The sequence below is a fragment of the Protopterus annectens genome, chromosome 2.part0 (assembly GCF_019279795.1).
Source record: "Protopterus annectens isolate FY-2018-M chromosome 2.part0, PAN1.0, whole genome shotgun sequence".
NCBI classification, from domain to species: domain Eukaryota; kingdom Metazoa; phylum Chordata; order Ceratodontiformes; family Protopteridae; genus Protopterus; species Protopterus annectens.
In genome coordinates this window covers 390,720,169-390,734,233 of record NC_056728.1, presented here as the reverse complement: position 1 = coordinate 390,734,233, position 14,065 = coordinate 390,720,169, and positions in this window count along the sequence as shown.

Here is a 14,065-nt window from a genome sequence, read left to right as displayed (position 1 = left end):
GAAAAAAAAATACATGATACAGTGAAAAATCCGAAAAGCTTAGCAGCCAACTACATTAACTTTTTGAACTGTTTAGAAGCACAGCAATGCAAATAAGCTCCAAAAAGTTCATATGTCCCTGTAAATGTATTGTTTTAAAAAGACATAATCCCACTGCAGTGGTTTATTTGTGCTGCTTGAGATAAAAGGCATATAGTTTATATGGCTGCTATTTATTTAAGGTTTTAGAGTCATAACAAGTTTGCTATACCATGTGTTATATAACTGAATGTGCTTTTATCAGTTCCATTTCATGCCAAGTCATTGAAAAAGCTCATCACATGATCATTAACCTTATGAGCAAACACAGGAACATTGTTTAAATGTTGTAGTCAAGGGAAGGTGAGCAATATAGAAATTAGATTTCAAGGGGATATACTTTGAAATGACAGGTTTCTCAGTTGCTGCCAAAAACATAATGCAATGGAAATGTCGGATCTGTTCTGAGCAAATCATTAATGAGATGGCCACATCACTTTCTTAACCTAAATATCGCAAGTTAATCATGTACTGAAATGAAAACACTGAAATTTAATTAATGGTTCTGTAATCAATGACCTTAAGTGAAGTGGGCAGATATCAGGTTAAACTGCAAAAATGAAGGTGCATCTTTTTTTTTTAATCTGAGGCCCACTGAGCAAGTCTCTCATCTCTTTCATTTTGCTATGCATTCATGATGATGTTTCTTTTGTATTTTACTTTGGCCTTCTCTTAGGAGGCAGTGTCAGTTCTTCTGCATTCTAATGGAAGGCTCATTTTGGGAAAGGGTACTACAACAATCATGCATGTGGATGAGTATGCATTTTGACAGCTGAAAGTTACAGTTCAAAGGACTACAGGCAATGGGAGGATGGAAGCACAGTGAACGTATGGCCTGCACATTGGATAGAGCAGTGAGTTAAAAGAGGGACCAGCAGATATTCAGTGTAGTACAGTGAATAGTCCATAACTGGCATCACTGTCCATCAGTCTCAACAGAAAGGACTCTTATAGATCATTGTAGGAGGGATGCCTATCACTCAATAACTTGCTTACTAAAGCTCTTGTTTCTGTTCATTAGTGCAGAGTATGTGCAGTTCATTGCGCTAAAAAAAAAAAAAAAAAAAAAAATCATGTGGACACTTGCTAAAGGAATATATCCTGCATCACTCAAAAGTAGAAAGCAGAGTGATCAGCAATCCAGGGGAGCATGAGATGTTCAATTGTGGTCAGTTTGGTGGGGAGGGTAGCATAAACAATCTGACGAGTGTCTCTTTAGGACCGTTGTGCCAATTAACCTGATCCAAGCTATTCTAACTGTATTACAGATTAGAAATTGTTATTCTGCAGTGATTATTATAGCCTAGTGAAGACAGATAAGATATTTCTACAAGAGACAGGACAGCAATGGGGGATCTGGGCATGTATAATAGAGCTCCATTCTTTACATATGGATCTCTTTCTCAGAGAAAATCAAAAATGCTCACACTTCTGTTTTGCCTGCTAAAGAAATATAATCATTTTGAACCTTAGTAAGGCAAATTTACTGCACAGTAGTCTATAGCCAAAGATGGTCATCTGACCTGAATATTATACTTTATTCCATTTTTAAAGTGAATAAACAACAGACTGTCTGATTCTCTGATGCTGTTGGCATTTCAGACCGGTGGTACATAACTTGTTTGGTTGGAGAGTCCAGGATAGACTTAGAATGAACCAAATCTAAAGGCATCTGTGAAAAGAGAAAAATATTCAGGAAATCTATCATCCATGATCTACAATAAAACAAATGAGGAAGATACACACTAGCAATAACATGAAGCATTTGCCATTGTGTTACACAAGCTTTAGGAAATAAGCATATGTTTTAATTTAACTGTTTGTTATTTAAAAAAAAATCAGCAACAGAGAATGGAATTAAACAAAAATCCATCAGAACTTAAAGAGGTTTCACTTTCCTAACTACTGCAGGCATGCTATGGATTTGTGAGCCCTCATGACACTTAAATGATAGGAGTAAAATCATGCAATCCTATGGAGCCATGTGGCACAATCAAAGACTATATATACATGGACTGCACTGAGTCACAGCTCTGAAGTACCAAGTTACGCTGGCTGTAATTTACAGACAAGCAGCACTAAACATGTTATTTACATGTCACTTGATCCTTACAATGCACAGTGAGATGGTATTATACATTATTTACATGTCACTTGATCCTGATGGTGCACAGTGAGATGGTACTACACATTGTTTATGTTACTCAGTCCTTACAGTACACAGTGAAATGGTATTACACATGTTATTTACATGTCACTTGACCCTGAGTGCACAGTGAGATGGTATTACACATGTTATTTACATGTCGGCGCAGTGGTATAGCAGTTGCATTGTCACCTCACAGCAAGAGGTTCTCTGGTTCAATTCTCGGCTGGGATGCCTTCTGTGCAGAGTCTGCATGTCCTCCCTAAATTCGTGTGGGTTTCCTCTGGGTGCTCCAGTTTCCTCCCACATTACAAAGACATGCGTCTGGAGCATTTCTCCCTGGGCCTCCACTGAAAATTGGCTTCATTCTAAGTCAGACATTCCCGGTAAAGAAATGTTGAATAAATACAAAACGAAGTAAATATCACTTGATCCTGACAATGCACAATGAGATTGTATTACACGTTATTTACATGTCACTTGATCCTTGCAGTGCACAGTGAAATGGTATTCCATGTTATGCACGTCACTTGATCCTTACAGTGCACAATGATATGGTATTACACATGTTATTTATATGTCACTTGACCTTGACAGTGCACAGTGAGATGGTATTACAAATGTACACATGTACAGGAAGTATACAGATATGTACTGGGCCCCTGCTCTGCAAAGGTGCTTTTTAATTATGCTGTTAAATGGCCCTCAGTACTGCAGTGTACAAGCTAGTACAATCACCTTAACATAGATTTACACAATTTAACATGGTATTGCTGAAAAATTAATTTATGAAGGTGCTGCTGTGCTATACTGGAACCAAAGTCTTCTTAAGACACAAAGTCTTGTTGGCTGTTTACTGCTGAATCAGAGTCTGGTTATAACACAGAGTTTTGCTTGACTGTATCTGCAGTCTGTTTAAAACACAGAGCCTTGCAAACTGCATGGATGAGAAAATATACTTTGTAGCACATTACTATTTTACTGTAAGCACAGTTACTAATAAATAACTTATTCTTATAACATTCTTATAACAAATGACACATACTACTGCAACAACTTGTAGTTTCGATGTATAAAGTTTTATTTCATGGTCAGCATGGATGATTATTCTCCTTCTCCTATACAATACCTTGGAACAAGTATGTTCCTACCAATACCTCTAACACAGCTAAATTTTTACAGTCTACTTATACTGTTCTTCTCATGCACGTTAGATCCTGTTTTCCTCTTGGTATCTTTTTTGGGCTTAATACAGAAACATCTGTTCTGCTGATGCTTTACATTCCAGACTTGTTTTTTAAGGAAATGTTTTGTCATAAAGCATGTACAATTTTTTTTTCTGTTGACTATGTCCATTTATCTGTGAGGAATTACATCAAACTTTTTAATATTGTAACAAACATGTTTTTTAAGGAAACATCTTGTGGAAAAACATGTACTGCTGATTTTATAAAAAGCCATGTCAATTCATCTATCAACTTCTTTGCTGATATTGTGGGAGAACATATTTTTGAGGAAACAGCTTGTAAGAGAGCATGTATTGTTGAGTTTATAAAAAGCATGTCTATTAATACATACAGTCAGAGCTATGTCACATAGTATGGATGCTTATTACATATTGCTAAGCTCTATTCCTACATTTAAGCAAGCTTTATTGTATGCCTCATTTATTTTGCATTTTTATAGCAGAATTGATTTTAACTTTTATTCATTTTTTAGCACACTAACAATGGCAAAATGGAAGGACAACAGTCATCCATGTACACTGTATCATTTCTTATTCTGATTCTTAAACTGGGAGACATTAGGTGTTGTGGCTGACTAGGCCCCATAACTTAATGCAGAAAGCCAGTTACTGTGTCCTCACTATGAAAGCAGCACATCAGTTCTCCCCTACCTTACAGAGTTCTTAGTTAGTCCCTAAGCATCTTTTTGAGGGGTGTTGTACTATGTCACAAACATTTGAATACTACTCAGGATCTATATGATTAAGTGAAGGTGAGGTGGTACATCAGGGTCTTCCACATCATGTAGTCCTTTACTGTGTTTTCTGTAGGAAAAGCCAGGGAGTTACTCTTATCACAACTCAAATATTAACCGCCTGATAGCTGGATTACATCACTCTTCACCCCTTCAGCACATAATAAAACCTGTCAGTTTATAACAGTATCCTTGTCAGTGAACATCAACGTAGCCTGCATGAAAAATTAGACTGGATCAACCCTCTTATCAAAAGGGAAATGGTATTTTAATGTAAAGTCAAAACCAGTATAGTATGAGCTGTATACCTACCCCAGTTCAGCTCAGGCATCACCTTCTGCTTTACAAACAAATAAGAAACCTCAGGACAACAGATTTGGCAATTGTTATTATCCCCTGAACAAAACACAAGAGCAGCTGGTAGATATTTTCATGAGCAGGTTGAAGCTTGAAATCTTTCACTTTACAAAATCCATCAAGTTTCATTTGCAAATATTTCATCCAAAGAGGTGCTTTTCAACCATTTTTGAATCACAAATTGCATGCTAACTGCAGCAGGGAGTATTGGGAGCATGGAGTCAAAGTCATATTTGGTTATAAATTATTGCAGTAAATATAGTTTATATTAATAAGTATAGGTTCATAAGTTCATACGTCATTACTAGGCTTTTGAGCCAGGGGACCATTAGTGGCCTAACCACAGTTTCCAGAATTGAAATGACTAATTTATTCCTAATTTTAAACCTTTCATTGAGGACTTGAGAGGCCAGGCTTACAGAGTTTTTACAATTGTCTATGCGTTCATCCAGGTTACTCTTAAAAAGGGTCAAGGAGCTACTTTGCTTTACATCCTAAGGAAGTCTGTTCCATAAAACAATGATTCTCTGTGATATATATCTATCTGAACACCAAGTCTAATTTATGGTTGTGTGGAAGTTAAAATCTCTTGAAAGGGTGTTGTGGGTGTTATTAGTATTGAGGATGTGCAGGAGGTCACATAGGACTGGATCCCTTGAGGCTCTGTAGGCTAAACAGAATTCACTTCTCAAATGGCTGTAGGAAAACAAAGATAGCATTTTAAAGTGGTCTTGGTAGTCTTGGTAGCTCAAGAAAGACATATCATTGATTATCTTAGTGAGGAAATGCTGAAGTCTCTCAAACTGGGGAATTTGTTTAGACAAGGTACACACCAAAGTTGCCATTATACTATATTATGGGCCTGCTGAGGGATGAGTAGAGAGTGATGATAATTTCCTTATATCTGGAAGAAATACCCTTGGTGATTAGTCTGGCAAGGTAAAAGGATTTCCTGATAACAGTGTATACATGGTGATCAGAGGATAGTTCATTGTTAATGAAAGTGCCCAAGTACCTAATGACTAAGTCAACTTTTAAAAGGGTGTCACCTATGTGGTAGGTGCAAGTATGCCCAATTTTGCCCAAGGACACACTGTAGTATTCATTGGAATTTAATTTTAGGCCATGGTCTAGGCCCCATTTACTGGTGAGTGTTAGACCTTCCTGAAGAACTTGGAAGTAAGATGAGGAGTTAATGACAGTTCCAAGTTTGTTGTTATTTACAAAGCAGGTCAGCCACAGATCCTTGATGTCAGCCATGACATCAGAGAAGTAATACCAAAGAGAGGTGACCCTAGCATTGATCCCAAGGAGACACCACTGGTCACTATTTTTTTAGAGAGCATGCCTCCCACACATATAGACTGGATTCTGTCAGTTAGACAGATTGCTATCCAGCAAGTAACATAGTAGTTTACATTTAGTTTGCTCGGCATGTTGATACTGCCAGAATGTCAGACAGTATCAAAGGCCTTGGCCAGGTCCAGGTTAGTAAGGTGAACCAATATGACTAAGTCTAATGCATCAGTGACATGTTCAAAGAAGCTCACCAGGTTCAGGAGGCAGGGGATCTAATTTTAGAAAACTTAAACTGGTTTGGCCCAGGGCTTTTAGACTATGTCCTTATTAATAGGCTTAATAACAATGTGATCCTTTCCTTTGCAGAAAAGGTCAATGAGACTTATAGGTCTATAGTTCCCTAGATCAGTAGTGGATCAGGATGGCTATCATAGTTCTTTATTCCTGCAGCATAAATCCAGCAGAAAAGCTGTGGTTGAATGGGCTAAGTAGCAATTCTACCATACAGTATTTGCTGCTGACAAGAAGGCAACCTAACTCATTATCAGGACGCATGGAACAAGTGCTTTTGGCCTGGAAAAGAGCATTTGGGACTCACTTGAAGGTGATCAGAGTGTCTGGTGTGGGTGTATAAATAAGATGGGGAAATTTGGAGGAAGATAGAGGAGTAAATAACTGCATTTGTCCATTAATATGTTGGCTATGTTCTCAGGGGATGAGTAAATCTTGTTATGTATTAGCTCTAAGCATTTCTTAGCATTACCTCCCAGGTTTCTGACATACCTGAAGAAGACTTTGTGGTTCTCCTTAACAGAGGTAACAAGTCTCAGTTCATGCTTACCTTTGGAGGATCTGATTTGTTTCTGAGTTATTTGTTAATCTTTTTGAGTTAATCTCTAGTGAAGGCTATTAAGTTTGTTTTTGTATAATGTGACGACTCCACTAAAACCTGGGGCAGTAACTAAGGACCCACAATCCTCACCACTGTCTCCAGTAAGGGTCACTGAAAACAGGGATAGAAATACACAATTTCCCCTAAGAGTACACTGGAAACAGGCTCCAAACCTGAGACTGGACTATATGCCTCACTTAAGGTCACCAAATAAGTCTTCACACTAACCACTGCAGAGCACTGTGTCCCAGTTCTAGGTATTTGACACTATCACTCTTAAATATGTGATATTCATACAAACACTCTTGGGAAAGACTGATACAGATTTACCTGCTATGACCTCTTTCCCAAATTACAAGGCAATGGCTGCCACCAGTCAAATACCACAATACCCTTCAAAAACTGTGTTCAATTATATGGGTAAAATAAATACTGATGTAAAGGGTAGCAGGTAACCCAAGCAGTAAGGCTTTTCAGAGTGGCCCTGGTATTATCAGAATAAGCATAAACACTCTCAGGTTACTAAAAGTACTTTCTAAATAACCAACTGCAATAAAAGGTAATAAAATATTTAATAATAAATAAAACAATTTAAAACGTATATACAGATATAACTGATTCTAATAAAACACAGAGTTTCACACATAGGAATTATGAAAATAACACTGTAGGATAGATTTCACACCGATTGTAGAAAAACCCTAACTATCTATAGTTCCCTAATTATCTAAAGATTAACTGTCCCCGTCTAATCTAATTCACTCAGCAAGGCAGGATGATACTCTTACTTCTGCTAGGCAAGATAAGAATTTATTCCCACTCTTCAGGCTTTTGTCTGGTCCTCAGTGATGAAATAACAGCTCCTACTATTATTGCTGAACAGCTCTGGAAAACAAACTGAGTGATAACTACTGATCTGGAAAAGAAAAACTGACAACTAAATAACAACCGAACAACTACAACAACTACTGACTCAGAGCCTGCTATTATAGCAGATTTTTGTTAAAAGTCATGGAAAGCTGTTATGAGAATTCTATTATATTGTATCAGACTTTAAAAGTAAACAAAACAGCTGCTGTGGAGATTCTATCCATTTCAGCTCTGGGACATGATGGTATCACATCTAGGTCAGCTGACTGGCATAACCCACATTCAGAATTCTTTTTAAAATACATGTACATTTAGTCAGCCAGACGAACACGGTTTGATTCAAACATCTTAGATAAATCAAAGTAATAATCAAAAAACATAAACTTATTTACAAAATTATAGTTAGTCATGCTGGCGTATATAACACAAGGTAATTTATAATTATTTAAAAGTATTTACAAACCTTCAGCAGTCATGCTAGCACAGAAAACAACATCCAATATCCTCACATTTCTCCCCCCTTTGAAGACATTATCTAGATTTTCAAGTGACCCTAGAAAATTATCGCTTGAGAAAAATGAGGCTGACTGAAAGTGTATCAACCCATACCCCTTCTGGACAGTCCATCTGCATTAGCATTATTGATACCAGTTCAGTGTTGACCATCATGTCATGTGCCTCTAGCCCTATGTTTCACTTCACTAACTTGGCATTTTGCTTACTGACTCTGTTTAGCCATGTTAAAGGGTTATGGTCTGTAACCACAATGAATTTTCTTCCATATAGGTAAGTCTGAAGCTTTTGTAATGCCCATACTATGGATAAGCATTCTTTCTCCACAGCTGCATAACATTCCTCCCTGGTTTGCAGCCTACAGTTAAGATATACAATGGGATGCTCTTCTCGCTCTGAGGAAACTTGGCTGAGTACAGTCCCCACTCCATAATTTGAAGCACCCACCTGTACAACAAATTCCTTGCTGTAATTTGGCCTGGCTAAGACCAGGATTCCTCCCAAAGCCTCTTTAAGTTTCTGGAATGCTTGCTCACAATCTGTGGTCCACAGTACTTTATCTGGCTTGTTTTTCCTTGTTAGGTGAGTAAGGGATAGCTGGATAAATATTTCCTATAGTACCCCACTGTCCCTAGAAAAGCTCTCACCTGCTTTTTGGTAACAGGGATAGGCCACACCTGAATAGCTTCCACTTTGGTAGGTTCTGGCCTAATCTTACCACTCACTATGCTATGTCCTACATAGGAGATCTCTGCCATACCAATCTGACACTTACTAGGCTTAATGGCCAACCCTGTCCCTTTTAATCTACCTAAGACCTCCCTGACATGTTGAAGGTATTCTTGCCAGGAATTACTATAAATAGCAATATCATCCAAATAAGCCAGAACATAACCCCCCTGCTCCTACTCAGATATGATCTACTAACCTCTGAAAGGTTGTTGGGGCATTCTTCATCCCAATGGGCATCCTTGTAAACTCATATAATCCATGTTACAAAAGCTGACATCTCTCTAGCAATGGGAGTCAAGGGCACCTGCCAGTATCCATTGGTCAGATCAATAGTGGTTAGATACTTGGCCTCACCTAGCTGTTCTAAAGTTTCATCTGCTCTAGGCAATGGGTATGCATTTGGCTCTCTATAACTGTTTAATTTTCTGCAGTCTATGCAGAATCTTACACTACCATCTTTCTTTGGTACCAGTACTACTGGAGAAGCCCAAGGACTACTGGACTCCTGGATTACCCCCAGCTTCAACATCCCCTTTATCTCCTCCTTCAAAGTCTGTTTGACTCTCTCAGGCACCCTATAAGGAGCTTTCTTGATAGGCCTTTGAGGTCTTGTATCCACATGGTGCTGCACTAGGTGAGTACATCCAGGTTTCCTGCCGAACATGACCCCAAATTCCTGTAACACTGCTCGTATTTCTTTAAACTGAATAGGGGATAGCTGCTGAGATATTGCTACCCCACAGAAGTGTTAGCCTGAGCCTCACTGAGAAGGTCAGTCACGAGATCCCCCTCAGACTTCTCCTGCCAACCATGAGAATACTCAGCACCAGGGGCTCCCTATTGTGATAAGGTTTCATCATGTTAACATGGTACAACTTATGTCCCTGCCTATCTTTTGGCAATGCTCACAGGTCCTGCAGTGCCATGTTACCTCCTTTGCAATCTCAGGCCAATAACAAAATTCTGCATAATGCATCTCCTGGTATGCTTTATGCCCATATGACCTGCAAAAAGAATGTGATGGGCTATGGCTAGAGGTCCCAGATGGTAGGCTCTGGGCTCGACCAGCTGCCATGTTACCTCACCTTCTAGCCCCCCTCAGGGGTCCACTCTCTATGCAGTAACCCTTTGTTATCTGCAAAAGGAATATTATGGGCTATGGCTAGAGATGCCAGAATGTAGACTCTGGGCTCTACCAACTGCCATATCACCTCATCCTCTAGCCCTCCTTCAGGGGTCCACTCTCAGTAGAGTACCCCTTTGTTATTGACAAAAAGAATGTCACGGGCTATGGCTAGAGGTGCCAGATGGTAGGCTTTGGGCTCTGCCAACTGCTGTATTAACTCACCATTTAGCCCACCCTCAGGGGTCTACTCTCCATTCCAGTATAGAGACTCCCCTTTTTTTGAGCATAGATGCCTCCTTAGCAACCTTCCTCAAGCCTCATTAGGTAGGGTCTGAAAGCAGCTCCTGCCTCAACTCTACTTTTGTGACCCCTCCTAGCTGCCCTTCCATAAGAAGTCTAGTATTCTCTGTCAGCGGTGCCTCACTGTCAGCCTGGATACCACCACTCACCTCTGTCCTTGCAATCACCATGTCCACAGGAAAACCAGTACCTTCCAGCAGCTGTGCATCACTTTCAGGCTCTCTGATACAAGGTAGCTCCCTCCCTGAAGTAACTACATCACCAGCCTCAGCTTCAGGCTCTGTCTGGGTCCTTCCCAGGCTATGAAACCTATGTGCCTGTCTCTAAGCTTCACTGCATGTCACTGCATGCACACAAGGTAATACACTATCAAAATCATTCCCTGTTAAGATATTTATTTATTTATTTTACTTTATTTTACATTTGTTGACCGGGAAAGTCCGGCTGGATACATGCCCATTTTCAGCTAAGGTCGGGGGAGAAAAGCTCCACAGTTAAATTTTAAGCAAAATATAACAGAAGCATTCAAATTTACATAGTACCAAACTTAACATTGACTAGTAACATAGCATTGAAGCTTAAGATTCAGCATATTTACATAGATTGAACACAACTTTTACAGTTTTAGGTTGAGGCATTACATAATGGTGAACATTGTTACTAGGGGGTTGCATGTTTTGCTTTATACAGTTGGCTTGTGAGCAAGTTAGCCACAGTAGGGAGTATAGCAACAAAGAGAGCAAAGATTAGACATAACAGGGAGTAAAGTAGCAGGAGAAAAGACAGAGATGGGAAATTGGATAACAGGTTAAGTAAGAAAAGCAGGAGGAGTAAGTAGCTTAAGTATTGAGTAAGAGAAGAGATGTGAAGAGAAAAGTGTAGTGGATGGACAACAGTGTCCTAGCAGTGACATATGGGTATTGACTAAGGGATTAGAATTAGAGGTGGAACTGGAAGGAAGCTAGAGAAGTTGCATTATTTTGATGATGAAGCTGACGTCAGAGGGCAAGAGTAAGGGGAGAGGGTGGAGGGGGGGGGTCAGCCAGGTGGGAAACATGTGCATATCCCTGTGTGGTTTAGGTGTTCTTTCAGGAGTCTTTTAAATGTAATCTTTGAGCCTGCTGAGGTAATATCAGTAGGTAGGGTGTTCCAAATTTTGCCTATGTAGTTAGGGAAGAGAGAGTCCCCTGATGTGTTGTTGGTCATGGTGACCTTGATTAATTTTTTGTCGCTAGAGTGAAGTTGTCTAGTTTTAGCTTGTAGTTCTAGAAGATTGGCCAAAGCTGAAGTTTTGTCTGGGAGTAGTAGGAGATTATGGGCAAAGGAAACTTGATGATAATTTAAGAAATTAGGGAATTCAAGCCAGCTAAGTTGTTTTAGGGAATGGCAGTGGTGGGCTTGGTAGGAGGCACTGGTAGCAAAATTTGCAGTTTGATTGTAACAGGTGTTGAGTTTGACAATTTTGGTTTTGGGTAAGTTGGTGAGAATGGGTGAGGCATAAAACAGTGTGAAAAAAAGGTAAGTTTGAGCAATTGTTATCCTAGCAGGTTGTGTTAGAAACGTTTATTTTTATATAGACTGCCCACTTTTTTTGTGGGTATTTTTAATGGTTTGATTTATGCTGATCACATTTGAGGTTATTATCAATGGTCATTCGTAGCAATTTAATGTGAGTGTCAGGGGAGATGACAGTCCCATCCCTGACACAATATTAAATGGGATGGGTATTGGTTATCCTCAAACACACCTACTTCCTTGTTTCCTTTTACACCCTCCCAGTCAAAATGAACCCTGGCCAAAGGTATTTGGAATGGGGTCCCACTAAAAGCACTGACTGGTGTGGACTGCCCAAGCAAATACTGTTACTCCTTAACCATTGCAGCCTCACAATGGTTATATCAGAAGGTGTATCTCTCTTAGCAGTCATCTGTCTTCCATCCACTAAGATAGGATACAAATGTTTTGGTGATAATTTGGCACCATGGTTGTTTCCAGACAACTTATCACTGGTATTCTGTCATTCCCACTTGCTGGCTCCCTCACCTTTTGTTTCTCACATTGCTTCAATGGATATTTGTATGCTAAATGACCCCTCTGATTACATTTGAAACATCTAATCCCTGATCCTGACAATTTGCTTGAACTAGTGGCTAAACTGTTACTAGTGAACTCTGTTGGAATGGCTTAGGCTGCCCCCATGGGTACTCTTATGTCCATGTGCAGCAGTGTGTATCCCTTTCCTATGCATTGGTGTCCTACTTACCAAGTAGACATCCCCTTTTCTCCCAACTCATTTGCAGAGTTACACTCTCGGTCTGCCAACCAGATCCTCATGTGTCAAAGTGCTGAGAGCTTGTTCCCTCACTAAAAGGTCTATCAGTCCTTCACAAATGGTGCTCTGACACCCACTCACCCAATTGTGAAAGTAAGTACCTAAATCAGACATGTAATCACATACACTTTCATCTGCCTTGCATCTATGTTCATGAAACTTTTTTCTATACATTTCAGGAGTTAATTTAAAGCAATCAAGTAAACATTGTTTCACACGATCATAATTTAAACAATCAATATCGGGCAGTTTAGCAATTGCATTAACAGCTCTACCATGGAGTAAGGGGGTCAGCAACCGTACCCAGAGTCTTTGGTCAACATCATATTGCTGACATACCCCCTCAAATATATAAATAAAACTGTCAAAGTCATCCCCCTCCGTGTACTGAAGAAATAGTTTCCTGACCTTTATGGCTTCTGGGGTTCTGTCATTCCCTTCCTCCTTACCTCCATGACCCTGTCAAAGGATTAGAAGCTCCTTTTCATGCTCTCTCTGCCTCTCATTTTCTTCAAGTTCCATCTCCAAACAGTGCAGTACATTCTGACGCTGTCTCTCCTCGGCCCCCAATTCATGCTGATGCTGCTTCTCTCTCTCCCTTACTTCAGCCTCCAGTTTGAGTCTCTTTAACTCTAGACAGATTTTTAAGTCCTGTGAAGGAAAGGTGAACTGTCCTGTTTGTGAACAAACTGTCCTGTTTGTGAACACTGCACACCACAACACCAAACTGGATATCCTCCAAGCTGCTGGTCCGCTCTGTGGCTGTCACTAAGGCTGAGATAATTGCTTCCTTAGTCAGGTTGGCATGCACCAGTCCTTTGGCCACACATACCTTAGCCAACTGGTTCCTTGTCAGCTTGCTATAATCCTCTGCTGACATCTTTGCCTGTTGTCCATGACTAAACTGACTAAAAAAATAATTTAAACTGTTGTGAATTGAAATTCTGTATGTTTATCTTGTGACTGTTGGGAGTGCACATGTCAGTGACAACTATCTGACAACTATCCACAGGCTACTAAAGCTCAATTAAAATCCCATACCGCTGCCACCAAATAATGTGACAACCCCACTTTAAACCAGGACAATAACTAAGGAGCCTCATTCCTCATCACTGTCTCCAGTAAGGCAACATCACTGAAAGCAGGGAGAGAAATGCATAATTTCCCCTAAGAGTACATGGGGAACAGGCTCCAAACCTAGGACTGGACTATATGCCTCACTCCAGGTCTTCAAATGAGTCTTCACACTGCAGAGCACTGTGTCCCAGTTCTACACATTTGACACACTCACTCTTAAATGTTTGTTATTCACACATACAAACACTCTTGGGAAAGACTGGCACAGATTTACCTGCTACATTCCCTTTCCCAAATTACAAGGTAACAGCTGCCACCAGTCAAATATCACAATACCCTTCAAAAGGGGTGTTCAAGTATACT